The sequence below is a fragment of the Oncorhynchus mykiss genome, unplaced genomic scaffold (assembly GCF_013265735.2).
Source record: "Oncorhynchus mykiss isolate Arlee unplaced genomic scaffold, USDA_OmykA_1.1 un_scaffold_402, whole genome shotgun sequence".
Classification (NCBI taxonomy): Eukaryota; Metazoa; Chordata; class Actinopteri; order Salmoniformes; family Salmonidae; genus Oncorhynchus; species Oncorhynchus mykiss.
In genome coordinates this window covers 98,243-110,234 of record NW_023493849.1, presented here as the reverse complement: position 1 = coordinate 110,234, position 11,992 = coordinate 98,243, and the positions used below count along the sequence as shown (strand labels likewise).

Genomic DNA, 11,992 nt, shown 5'->3' with positions numbered 1-11,992 from the left:
CTGGATGCAGAAGACAGAGACGAATCTGATGGTACAACCCATACGTCTATAGCTAAAACACACAATGTTTAAAAGGGGTGAATTCAACACAAATAACCGGCTTTGAAATTGGATGGCTGTCCATCAACATTAGGTCATATTTTACCTGTTGGCAACCAGCATCGCTGACCATTTTTTCTCAATTGAGAAACCTAGCAATTCTCCATAATTAACATAATTTGATTGCAACAACTGTTGATGCTAATGTTACTTGAGAAATGTGTGTCTAAAGTGTAGATCTCGCTATCCATGATGACGATTCAAGATATTCCCATTCAGAGCATGAATCTGGTGGCTAGAAATGACCTTGCTCATTTTTCTTCCACCTTGATGACTGTTCCTTGTTCTTCAAATGAACGTGGATGAAGGGAATATGTTCTGAGTGGATGATAACCATGTACAATAAAAGCTACTGAAATGTCTCCCAAATCCTTATCGTTAGTAAAATAAAACCTCTTGAATCAGTCCTGAGACCCCAGCAATAATCTTTTCCGTTTCTGGCTTTCGTTGATCTCCATGTCCAGCCCTTATATTTTGCTTCAAAATGAGGAGTTTTAAAATGTTCCTTTCAGGACAAACCTTTGACCTTCATACGTAGAAGAACCTTGTACTTTCTAACAACTTTTTGGTAGCTTGTGAGCGTCATAGAGCAAATCATGTTACATGTGCATGTTCGATAGAGTCTCAGCTTTTCATAGATAGCTTTTAGTAGTTTGTAATTCAAACCTTTCTGACTCTACAGATGTTTCTGTAAAAAAAAGACCCGGGCCTGGGCACCTTCGGAATCCGTCTTTGTCTCACAAACACAGCTCTATCTCAGCCCCCGTTAATCACACAGACTAACTCTTGGTACCACTGGATGCAGAAGACAGAGACGAATCTGATGGTACAACCCATACGTCTATAGCTAAAACACACAATGTTTAAAAGGGGGTAGAATTCAACACAAATAACCGCTTTGAAATATGGATGGCTGTCCATCAACATTAGGTCATATTTTAACCTGTTGGCAACCAGCATCGCTGACCATTTTTCTCAATTGAGAAACCTAGCAATTCTCCATAATTAACATAATTTGATTGCAACAACTGTTGATGCTGAGAATGCAACACAAACCGCTGGTGCAAATGCTCTTTTCAAGATGCTCCACCTTGATCACAACACTTACGCACCAAGACTATACTTTCAGGGATCATTTCTATAGTGCGTTACTTGAGAATGTGTGTATAAGTGGTAGATCTCGCTATCCATGATGACGATTCAAGATATTCCCATTCAGAGCATGAATCTGGTGGCTAGAAATGACCTTGCTCATTTTTCTTCCACCTTTGATGACTGTTCCTTGTTCTTCAATGAATGTGGATGAAGGGAATATGTTCTGAGTGGATGATAACCATGTACAATAAAGCTACTGAAATGTCTCCCAAATCCTTATCGTTAGTAAAATAAAACCTCTTGAATCAGTCCTGAGACCCCAGCAATAATCTTTTCCGTTTCTGGCTTTCGTTGATCTCCATGTCCAGCCCTTATATTTTGCTTCAAAAATGAGGAGTTTTAAAATTTTCCTTTCAGGACAACCTTTGACCTTCATACGTAGAAGAACCTTGTACTTTCTAACAACTTTTTGGTAGCTTGTGAGCGTCATAGAGCAAATCATGTTACATGTGCATGTTCGATAGAGTCTCAGCTTTTCATAGATAGCTTTTAGTAGTTTGTAATTCAAACCTTTCTGACTCTACAGATGTTTCTGTAAAAAAAAGACCCGGGCCTGGGCACCTTCGGAATCCGTCTTTGTCTCACAAACACAGCTCTATCTCAGCCCCCGTTAATCACACAGACTAACTCTTGGTACCACTGGATGCAGAAGACAGAGACGAATCTGATGGTACAACCCATACGTCTATAGCTAAAACACACAATGTTTAAAAGGGGGTAGAATTCAACACAAATAACCGGCTTTGAAATATGGATGGCTGTCCATCAACATTAGGTCATATTTTACCTGTTGGCAACCAGCATCGCTGACCATTTTTCTCAATTGAGAAACCTAGCAATTCTCCATAATTAACATAATTTGATTGCAACAACTGTTGATGCTAATGTTACTTGAGAATGTGTGTCTAAAGTGGTAGATCTCGCTATCCATGATGACGATTCAAGATATTCCCATTCAGAGCATGAATCTGGTGGCTAGAAATGACCTTGCTCATTTTTCTTCCACCTTTGATGACTGTTCCTTGTTCTTCAATGAACGTGGATGAAGGGAATATGTTCTGAGTGGATGATAACCATGTACAATAAAAGCTACTGAAATGTCTCCCAAATCCTTATCGTTAGTAAATAAAACCTCTTGAATCAGTCCTGAGACCCCAGCAATAATCTTTTCCGTTTTCTGGCTTTCGTTGATCTCCATGTCCAGCCCTTATATTTTGCTTCAAAATGAGGAGTTTTAAAATGTTCCTTTCAGGACAACCTTTGACCTTCATACGTAGAAGAACCTTGTACTTTCTAACAACTTTTTGGTAGCTTGTGAGCGTCATAGAGCAAATCATGTTACATGTGCATGTTCGATAGAGTCTCAGCTTTTCATAGATAGCTTTTAGTAGTTTGTAATTCAAACCTTTCTGACTCTACAGATGTTTCTGTAAAAAAAAAGACCCGGGCCTGGGCACCTTCGGAATCCGTCTTTGTCTCACAAACACAGCTCTATCTTCAGCCCCCGTTAATCACACAGACTAACTCTTGGTACCACTGGATGCAGAAGACAGAGACGAATCTGATGGTACAACCCATACGTCTATAGCTAAAACACACAATGTTTAAAAGGGGGTAGAATTCAACACAAATAACCGGCTTTGAAATATGGATGGCTGTCCATCAACATTAGGTCATATTTTACCTGTTGGCAACCAGCATCGCTGACCATTTTTCTCAATTGAGAAACCTAGCAATTCTCCATAATTAACATAATTTGATTGCAACAACTGTTGATGCTGAGAATGCAACACAAACCGCTGGTGCAAATGCTCTTTTCAAGATGCTCCACCTTGATCACAACAAACTTACGCACCAAGACTATACTTTCAGGGATCATTTCTATAGTGCGTTACTTGAGAAATGTGTGTATAAAGTGGTAGATCTCGCTATCCATGATGACGATTCAAGATATTCCCATTCAGAGCATGAATCTGTGGCTAGAAATGACCTTGCTCATTTTTCTTCCACCTTTGATGACTGTTCCTTGTTCTTCAATGAATGTGGATGAAGGGAATATGTTCTGAGTGGATGATAACCATGTACAATAAAAGCTACTGAAATGTCCTCCCAAATCCTTATCGTTAGTAAAATAAAACCTCTTGAATCAGTCCTGAGACCCCAGCAATAATCTTTTCCGTTTTCTGGCTTTCGTTGATCTCCATGTCCAGCCCTTATATTTTGCTTCAAAATGAGGAGTTTTAAAATTTTCCTTTCAGGACAACCTTTGACCTTCATACGTAGAAGAACCTTGTACTTTCTAACAACGTTTTGGTAGCTTGTGAGCGTCATAGAGCAAAACATGTTACATGTGCATGTTCGATAGAGTCTCAGCTTTTCATAGATAGCTTTAGTAGTTTGTAATTCAAACCTTTCTGACTCTACAGATGTTTCTTTAAAAAAAAGACCCGGGCCTGGGCACCTTCGGAATCCGTCTTTGTCTCACAAACACAGCTCTATCTCAGCCCCCGTTAATCACACAGACTAACTCTTGGTACCACTGGATGCAGAAGACAGAGACGAATCTGATGGTACAACCCATACGTCTATAGCTAAAACACACAATGTTTAAAAGGGGGTAGAATTCAACACAAATAACCGGCTTTGAAATATGGATGGCTGTCCATCAACATTAGGTCATATTTTACCTGTTGGCAACCAGCATCGCTGACCATTTTTCTCAATTGAGAAACCTAGCAATTCTCCATAATTAACATAATTTGATTGCAACAACTGTTGATGCTAATGTTACTTGGAAATGTGTGTCTAAAGTGGTAGATCTCGCTATCCATGATGACGATTCAAGATATTCCCATTCAGAGCATGAATCTGGTGGCTAGAAATGACCTTGCTCATTTTTCTTCCACCTTTGATGACTGTTCCTTGTTCTTCAATGAACGTGGATGAAGGGAATATGTTCTGAGTGGATGATAACCATGTACAATAAAAGCTACTGAAATGTCTCCCAAATCCTTATCGTTAGTAAAATAAAACCTCTTGAATCAGTCCTGAGACCCCAGCAATAATCTTTTCCGTTTTCTGGCTTTCGTTGATCTCCATGTCCAGCCCTTATATTTTGCTTCAAAATGAGGAGTTTTAAAATGTTCCTTTCAGGACAACCTTTGACCTTCATACGTAGAAGAACCTTGTACTTTCTAACAACTTTTTGGTAGCTTGTGAGCGTCATAGAGCAAATCATGTTACATGTGCATGTTCGATAGAGTCTCAGCTTTTCATAGATAGCTTTTAGTAGTTTGTAATTCAAACCTTTCTGACTCTACAGATGTTTCTGTAAAAAAAAGACCCGGGCCTGGCACCTTCGGAATCCGTCTTTGTCTCACAAACACAGCTCTATCTCAGCCCCCGTTAATCACACAGACTAACTCTTGGTACCACTGGATGCAGAAGACAGAGACGAATCTGATGGTACAACCCATACGTCTATAGCTAAAACACACAATGTTTAAAAGGGGTAGAATTCAACACAAATAACCGGCTTTGAAATATGGATGGCTGTCCATCAACATTAGGTCATATTTTACCTGTTGGCAACCAGCATCGCTGACCATTTTTCTCAATTGAGAACCTAGCAATTCTCCATAATTAACATAATTTGATTGCAACAACTGTTGATGCTGAGAATGCAACACAAACCGCTGGTGCAAATGCTCTTTTCAAGATGCTCCACCTTGATCACAACAACTTACGCACCAAGACTATACTTTCAGGGATCATTTCTATAGTGCGTTACTTGAGAAATGTGTGTATAAAGTGGTAGATCTCGCTATCCATGATGACGATTCAAGATATTCCCATTCAGAGCATGAATCTGGTGGCTAGAAATGACCCTTGCTCATTTTTCTTCCACCTTTGATGACTGTTCCTTGTTCTTCAATGAATGTGGATGAAGGGAATATGTTCTGAGTGGATGATAACCATGTACAATAAAAGCTACTGAAATGTCTCCCAAATCCTTATCGTTAGTAAAATAAAACCTCTTGAATCAGTCCTGAGACCCCAGCAATAATCTTTTTCCGTTTTCTGGCTTTCGTTGATCTCCATGTCCAGCCCTTATATTTTGCTTCAAAATGAGGAGTTTTAAAATTTTCCTTTCAGGACAACCTTTGACCTTCATACGTAGAAGAACCTTGTACTTTCTAACAACTTTTTGGTAGCTTGTGAGCGTCATAGAGCAAATCATGTTACATGTGCATGTTCGATAGAGTCTCAGCTTTTCATAGATAGCTTTTAGTAGTTTGTAATTCAAACCTTTCTGACTCTACAGATGTTTCTGTAAAAAAAAAGACCCGGGCCTGGGCACCTTCGGAATCCGTCTTTGTCTCACAAACACAGCTCTATCTCAGCCCCCGTTAATCACACAGACTAACTCTTGGTACCACTGGATGCAGAAGACAGAGACGAATCTGATGGTACAACCCATACGTCTATAGCTAAACACACAATGTTTAAAAGGGGGTAGAATTCAACACAAATAACCGGCTTTGAAATATGGATGGCTGTCCATCAACATTAGGTCATATTTTACCTGTTGGCAACCAGCATCGCTGACCATTTTTCTCAATTGAGAAACCTAGCAATTCTCCATAATTAACATAATTTGATTGCAACAACTGTTGATGCTAATGTTACTTGAGAAATGTGTGTCTAAAGTGGTAGATCTCGCTATCCATGATGACGATTCAAGATATTCCCATTCAGAGCATGAATCTGGTGGCTAGAAATGACCTTGCTCATTTTTCTTCCACCTTTGATGACTGTTCCTTGTTCTTCAATGAACGTGGATGAAGGGAATATGTTCTGAGTGGATGATAACCATGTACAATAAAAGCTACTGAAATGTCTCCCAAATCCTTATCGTTAGTAAAATAAAACCTCTTGAATCAGTCCTGAGACCCCAGCAATAATCTTTTCCGTTTTCTGGCTTTCGTTGATCTCCATGTCCAGCCCTTATATTTTGCTTCAAAATGAGGAGTTTTAAAATGTTCCTTTCAGGACAACCTTTGACCTTCATACGTAGAAGAACCTTGTACTTTCTAACAACTTTTTGGTAGCTTGTGAGCGTCATAGAGCAAATCATGTTACATGTGCATGTTCGATAGAGTCTCAGCTTTTCATAGATAGCTTTTAGTAGTTTGTAATTCAAACCTTTCTGACTCTACAGATGTTTCTGTAAAAAAAAGACCCGGGCCTGGGCACCTTCGGAATCCGTCTTTGTCTCACAAACACAGCTCTATCTCAGCCCCCGTTAATCACACAGACTAACTCTTGGTACCACTGGATGCAGAAGACAGAGACGAATCTGATGGTACAACCCATACGTCTATAGCTAAAACACACAATGTTTAAAAGGGGGTAGAATTCAACACAAATAACCGGCTTTGAAATATGGATGGCTGTCCATCAACATTAGGTCATATTTTACCTGTTGGCAACCAGCATCGCTGACCATTTTTCTCAATTGAGAAACCTAGCAATTCTCCATAATTAACATAATTTGATTGCAACAACTGTTGATGCTAATGTTACTTGAGAAATGTGTGTCTAAAGTGGTAGATCTCGCTATCCATGATGACGATTCAAGATATTCCCATTCAGAGCATGAATCTGGTGGCTAGAAATGACCTTGCTCATTTTTCTTCCACCTTTGATGACTGTTCCTTGTTCTTCAATGAATGTGGATGAAGGGAATATGTTCTGAGTGGATGATAACCATGTACAATAAAAGCTACTGAAATGTCTCCCAAATCCTTATCGTTAGTAAAATAAAACCTCTTGAATCAGTCCTGAGACCCCAGCAATAATCTTTTCCGTTTTCTGGCTTTCGTTGATCTCCATGTCCAGCCCTTATATTTTGCTTCAAAATGAGGAGTTTTAAAATTTTCCTTTCAGGACAACCTTTGACCTTCATACGTAGAAGAACCTTGTACTTTCTAACAACTTTTTGGTAGCTTGTGAGCGTCATAGAGCAAATCATGTTACATGTGCATGTTCGATAGAGTCTCAGCTTTTCATAGATAGCTTTTAGTAGTTTGTAATTCAAACCTTTCTGACTCTACAGATGTTTCTGTAAAAAAAAGACCCGGGCCTGGGCACCTTCGGAATCCGTCTTTGTCTCACAAACACAGCTCTATCTCAGCCCCCGTTAATCACACAGACTAACTCTTGGTACCACTGGATGCAGAAGACAGAGACGAATCTGATGGTACAACCCATACGTCTATAGCTAAAACACACAATGTTTAAAAGGGGGTAGAATTCAACACAAATAACCGGCTTTGAAATATGGATGGCTGTCCATCAACATTAGGTCATATTTTACCTGTTGGCAACCAGCATCGCTGACCATTTTTCTCAATTGAGAAACCTAGCAATTCTCCATAATTAACATAATTTGATTGCAACAACTGTTGATGCTAATGTTACTTGAGAAATGTGTGTCTAAAGTGGTAGATCTCGCTATCCATGATGACGATTCAAGATATTCCCATTCAGAGCATGAATCTGGTGGCTAGAAATGACCTTGCTCATTTTTCTTCCACCTTTGATGACTGTTCCTTGTTCTTCAATGAACGTGGATGAAGGGAATATGTTCTGAGTGGATGATAACCATGTACAATAAAAGCTACTGAAATGTCTCCCAAATCCTTATCGTTAGTAAAATAAAACCTCTTGAATCAGTCCTGAGACCCCAGCAATAATCTTTTCCGTTTTCTGGCTTTCGTGTATCTCCATGTCCAGCCCTTATATTTTGCTTCAAAATGAGGAGTTTTAAAATGTTCCTTTCAGGACAACCTTTGACCTTCATACGTAGAAGAACCTTGTACTTTCTAACAACTTTTTGGTAGCTTGTGAGCGTCATAGAGCAAATCATGTTACATGTGCATGTTCGATAGAGTCTCAGCTTTTCATAGATAGCTTTTAGTAGTTTGTAATTCAAACCTTTCTGACTCTACAGATGTTTCTGTAAAAAAAAGACCCGGGCCTGGGCACCTTCGGAATCCGTCTTTGTCTCACAAACACAGCTCTATCTCAGCCCCCGTTAATCACACAGACTAACTCTTGGTACCACTGGATGCAGAAGACAGAGACGAATCTGATGGTACAACCCATACGTCTATAGCTAAAACACACAATGTTTAAAAGGGGGTAGAATTCAACACAAATAACCGGCTTTGAAATATGGATGGCTGTCCATCAACATTAGGTCATATTTTACCTGTTGGCAACCAGCATCGCTGACCATTTTTCTCAATTGAGAAACCTAGCAATTCTCCATAATTAACATAATTTGATTGCAACAACTGTTGATGCTGAGAATGCAACACAAACCGCTGGTGCAAATGCTCTTTTCAAGATGCTCCACCTTGATCACAACAACTTACGCACCAAGACTATACTTTCAGGGATCATTTCTATAGTGCGTTACTTGAGAAATGTGTGTATAAAGTGGTAGATCTCGCTATCCATGATGACGATTCAAGATATTCCCATTCAGAGCATGAATCTGGTGGCTAGAAATGACCTTGCTCATTTTTCTTCCACCTTTGATGACTGTTCCTTGTTCTTCAATGAATGTGGATGAAGGGAATATGTTCTGAGTGGATGATAACCATGTACAATAAAAGCTACTGAAATGTCTCCCAAATCCTTATCGTTAGTAAAATAAAACCTCTTGAATCAGTCCTGAGACCCCAGCGATAATCTTTTCCGTTTTCTGGCTTTCGTTGATCTCCATGTCCAGCCCTTATATTTTGCTTCAAAATGAGGAGTTTTAAAATTTTCCTTTCAGGACAACCTTTGACCTTCATACGTAGAAGAACCTTGTACTTTCTAACAACGTTTTGGTAGCTTGTGAGCGTCATAGAGCAAAACATGTTACATGTGCATGTTCGATAGAGTCTCAGCTTTTCATAGATAGCTTTTAGTAGTTTGTAATTCAAACCTTTCTGACTCTACAGATGTTTCTTTAAAAAAAAGACCCGGGCCTGGGCACCTTCGGAATCCGTCTTTGTCTCACAAACACAGCTCTATCTCAGCCCCCGTTAATCACACAGACTAACTCTTGGTACCACTGGATGCAGAAGACAGAGACGAATCTGATGGTACAACCCATACGTCTATAGCTAAAACACACAATGTTTAAAAGGGGGTAGAATTCAACACAAATAACCGGCTTTGAAATATGGATGGCTGTCCATCAACATTAGGTCATATTTTACCTGTTGGCAACCAGCATCGCTGACCATTTTTCTCAATTGAGAAACCTAGCAATTCTCCATAATTAACATAATTTGATTGCAACAACTGTTGATGCTAATGTTACTTGAGAAATGTGTGTCTAAAGTGGTAGATCTCGCTATCCATGATGACGATTCAAGATATTCCCATTCAGAGCATGAATCTGGTGGCTAGAAATGACCTTGCTCATTTTTCTTCCACCTTTGATGACTGTTCCTTGTTCTTCAATGAATGTGGATGAAGGGAATATGTTCTGAGTGGATGATAACCATGTACAATAAAAGCTACTGAAATGTCTCCCAAATCCTTATCGTTAGTAAAATAAAACCTCTTGAATCAGTCCTGAGACCCCAGCAATAATCTTTTCCGTTTTCTGGCTTTCGTTGATCTCCATGTCCAGCCCTTACATTTTGCTTCAAAATGAGGAGTTTTAAAATTTTCCTTTCAGGACAACCTTTGACCTTCATACGTAGAAGAACCTTGTACTTTCTAACAACTTTTTGGTAGCTTGTGAGCGTCATAGAGCAAATCATGTTACATGTGCATGTTCGATAGAGTCTCAGCTTTTCATAGATAGCTTTTAGTAGTTTGTAATTCAAACCTTTCTGACTCTACAGATGTTTCTGTAAAAAAAAGACCCGGGCCTGGGCACCTTCGGAATCCGTCTTTGTCTCACAAACACAGCTCTATCTCAGCCCCCGTTAATCACACAGACTAACTCTTGGTACCACTGGATGCAGAAGACAGAGACGAATCTGATGGTACAACCCATACGTCTATAGCTAAAACACACAATGTTTAAAAGGGGGTAGAATTCAACACAAATAACCGGCTTTGAAATATGGATGGCTGTCCATCAACATTAGGTCATATTTTACCTGTTGGCAACCAGCATCGCTGACCATTTTTCTCAATTGAGAAACCTAGCAATTCTCCATAATTAACATAATTTGATTGCAACAACTGTTGATGCTGAGAATGCAACACAAACCGCTGGTGCAAATGCTCTTTTCAAGATGCTCCACCTTGATCACAACAACTTACGCACCAAGACTATACTTTCAGGGATCATTTCTATAGTGCGTTACTTGAGAAATGTGTGTATAAAGTGGTAGATCTCGCTATCCATGATGACGATTCAAGATATTCCCATTCAGAGCATGAATCTGGTGGCTAGAAATGACCTTGCTCATTTTTCTTCCACCTTTGATGACTGTTCCTTGTTCTTCAATGAATGTGGATGAAGGGAATATGTTCTGAGTGGATGATAACCATGTACAATAAAAGCTACTGAAATGTCTCCCAAATCCTTATCGTTAGTAAAATAAAACCTCTTGAATCAGTCCTGAGACCCCAGCGATAATCTTTTCCGTTTTCTGGCTTTCGTTGATCTCCATGTCCAGCCCTTATATTTTGCTTCAAAATGAGGAGTTTTAAAATTTTCCTTTCAGGACAACCTTTGACCTTCATACGTAGAAGAACCTTGTACTTTCTAACAACGTTTTGGTAGCTTGTGAGCGTCATAGAGCAAAACATGTTACATGTGCATGTTCGATAGAGTCTCAGCTTTTCATAGATAGCTTTTAGTAGTTTGTAATTCAAACCTTTCTGACTCTACAGATGTTTCTTTAAAAAAAAGACCCGGGCCTGGGCACCTTCGGAATCCGTCTTTGTCTCACAAACACAGCTCTATCTCAGCCCCCGTTAATCACACAGACTAACTCTTGGTACCACTGGATGCAGAAGACAGAGACGAATCTGATGGTACAACCCATACGTCTATAGCTAAAACACACAATGTTTAAAAGGGGGTAGAATTCAACACAAATAACCGGCTTTGAAATATGGATGGCTGTCCATCAACATTAGGTCATATTTTACCTGTTGGCAACCAGCATCGCTGACCATTTTTCTCAATTGAGAAACCTAGCAATTCTCCATAATTAACATAATTTGATTGCAACAACTGTTGATGCTAATGTTACTTGAGAAATGTGTGTCTAAAGTGGTAGATCTCGCTATCCATGATGACGATTCAAGATATTCCCATTCAGAGCATGAATCTGGTGGCTAGAAATGACCTTGCTCATTTTTCTTCCACCTTTGATGACTGTTCCTTGTTCTTCAATGAATGTGGATGAAGGGAATATGTTCTGAGTGGATGATAACCATGTACAATAAAAGCTACTGAAATGTCTCCCAAATCCTTATCGTTAGTAAAATAAAACCTCTTGAATCAGTCCTGAGACCCCAGCAATAATCTTTTCCGTTTTCTGGCTTTCGTTGATCTCCATGTCCAGCCCTTACATTTTGCTTCAAAATGAGGAGTTTTAAAATTTTCCTTTCAGGACAACCTTTGACCTTCATACGTAGAAGAACCTTGTACTTTCTAACAACTTTTTGGTAGCTTGTGAGCGTCATAGAGCAAATCATGTTACAT

General features: G+C 39.4%; 10 non-coding genes and 3 pseudogenes across 10 annotated transcripts; all 13 read left to right on the top strand.

Moving 5' to 3' along the window:
• The first annotated feature begins 243 nt into the window (after positions 1-243).
• Positions 244-426, top strand: LOC118955143 (annotated as a pseudogene).
• Positions 427-1,212: 786 nt separating this feature from the next.
• LOC118955085 lies at positions 1,213-1,426 on the top strand. The gene has a single exon (XR_005044952.1). It is a non-coding gene; the product is annotated as a small nucleolar RNA U3 (small nucleolar RNA).
• Positions 1,427-2,138: 712 nt separating this feature from the next.
• Positions 2,139-2,321, top strand: LOC118955134 (annotated as a pseudogene).
• A 789-nt stretch (positions 2,322-3,110) lies between these two features.
• LOC118955096 lies at positions 3,111-3,325 on the top strand. The gene has a single exon (XR_005044963.1). It is a non-coding gene; the product is annotated as a small nucleolar RNA U3 (small nucleolar RNA).
• Positions 3,326-4,023: 698 nt separating this feature from the next.
• LOC118955132 lies at positions 4,024-4,221 on the top strand (annotated as a pseudogene).
• A 784-nt stretch (positions 4,222-5,005) lies between these two features.
• Positions 5,006-5,222, top strand: LOC118955086. Its single transcript, XR_005044953.1, has one exon. It is a non-coding gene; the product is annotated as a small nucleolar RNA U3 (small nucleolar RNA).
• Positions 5,223-5,901: 679 nt separating this feature from the next.
• Positions 5,902-6,120, top strand: LOC118955128. Its single transcript, XR_005044995.1, has one exon. It is a non-coding gene; the product is annotated as a small nucleolar RNA U3 (small nucleolar RNA).
• A 678-nt stretch (positions 6,121-6,798) lies between these two features.
• LOC118955131 lies at positions 6,799-7,017 on the top strand. Its single transcript, XR_005044998.1, has one exon. It is a non-coding gene; the product is annotated as a small nucleolar RNA U3 (small nucleolar RNA).
• Positions 7,018-7,695: 678 nt separating this feature from the next.
• On the top strand, positions 7,696-7,914 carry LOC118955127. The gene has a single exon (XR_005044994.1). It is a non-coding gene; the product is annotated as a small nucleolar RNA U3 (small nucleolar RNA).
• A 787-nt stretch (positions 7,915-8,701) lies between these two features.
• LOC118955079 lies at positions 8,702-8,917 on the top strand. Its single transcript, XR_005044946.1, has one exon. It is a non-coding gene; the product is annotated as a small nucleolar RNA U3 (small nucleolar RNA).
• A 678-nt stretch (positions 8,918-9,595) lies between these two features.
• LOC118955130 lies at positions 9,596-9,814 on the top strand. Its single transcript, XR_005044997.1, has one exon. It is a non-coding gene; the product is annotated as a small nucleolar RNA U3 (small nucleolar RNA).
• A 787-nt stretch (positions 9,815-10,601) lies between these two features.
• Positions 10,602-10,817, top strand: LOC118955077. The gene has a single exon (XR_005044944.1). It is a non-coding gene; the product is annotated as a small nucleolar RNA U3 (small nucleolar RNA).
• Positions 10,818-11,495: 678 nt separating this feature from the next.
• Positions 11,496-11,714, top strand: LOC118955129. The gene has a single exon (XR_005044996.1). It is a non-coding gene; the product is annotated as a small nucleolar RNA U3 (small nucleolar RNA).
• The last annotated feature ends 278 nt before the right edge of the window (positions 11,715-11,992 follow it).